The sequence below is a fragment of the Musa acuminata genome, unplaced genomic scaffold (assembly GCF_036884655.1).
Source record: "Musa acuminata AAA Group cultivar baxijiao unplaced genomic scaffold, Cavendish_Baxijiao_AAA HiC_scaffold_734, whole genome shotgun sequence".
Taxonomy (NCBI): Eukaryota; Viridiplantae; Streptophyta; class Magnoliopsida; order Zingiberales; family Musaceae; genus Musa; species Musa acuminata.
This window is the reverse complement of record NW_027020965.1, coordinates 22,501-23,341: the sequence shown is the minus strand read 5'-3', so window position 1 is coordinate 23,341 and position 841 is coordinate 22,501.

Here is an 841-nt window from a genome sequence, read left to right as displayed (position 1 = left end):
GGGCTTTCGTATAGCAGGGACGGTGCTGCCTCTCGCTTCGCTCGCTGTTCGCCGCTCGCCGCTCGCTCGCGCAGCCAAAAATGGCCAGTTTTGGCCCGTTTTTGGGCTGTTTTGGCCTGTTTTTGGGCTGTTCTTGTGTGGCGCGGTGACCGTCGTGAGCGGAGCAAAATGTCAGCCATCTCAGCACCCTGGAACCCCCCGGGTGGCACAGGGCTGGATGGGGCTTTCGTATAGCAGGGACGGTGCTGCCTCGCGCTTCGCTCGCTGTTCGCCGCTCTCCGCTCGCTCGCGCAGCAAAAAATGGCCAGTTTTGGCCCGTTTTTGGGCTGTTTTGGCCAGTTTTTGGCCTGTTCTTGCGTGCCGCGGCGACCGTCGTGAGCGGAGCAAAACGTCAGCCATCTCAGCACCCTGGAACCCCCCGGGTGGCACAGGGCTGGATGGGGCTTTCGTATAGCAGGGACGGTGCTGCCTCTCGCTTCGCTCGCTGTCCGCCGCTCGCTGCTCGCTCGCGCAGCCAAAAATGGCCAGTTTTGGCCCGTTTTTGGGCTGTTTTGGCCTGTTTTTGGGCTGTTCTTGTGTGCCGCGGCGACCGTCGTGAGCGGAGCAAAATGTCAGCCATCTCAGCACCCTGGAACCCCCCGGGTGGCACAGGGCTGGATGGGGCTTTCGTATAGCAGGGACGGTGCTGCCTCTCGCTTCGCTCGCTGTCCGCCGCTCGCCGCTCGCTCGCGCAGCCAAAAATGGCCAGTTTTGGCCCGTTTTTGGGCCGTTTTGGCCAGTTTTTGGCCTGTTCTTGCGTTGCGCGGTGACCGTCGAGAGCGGAGCAAAACGTCAGCCATCT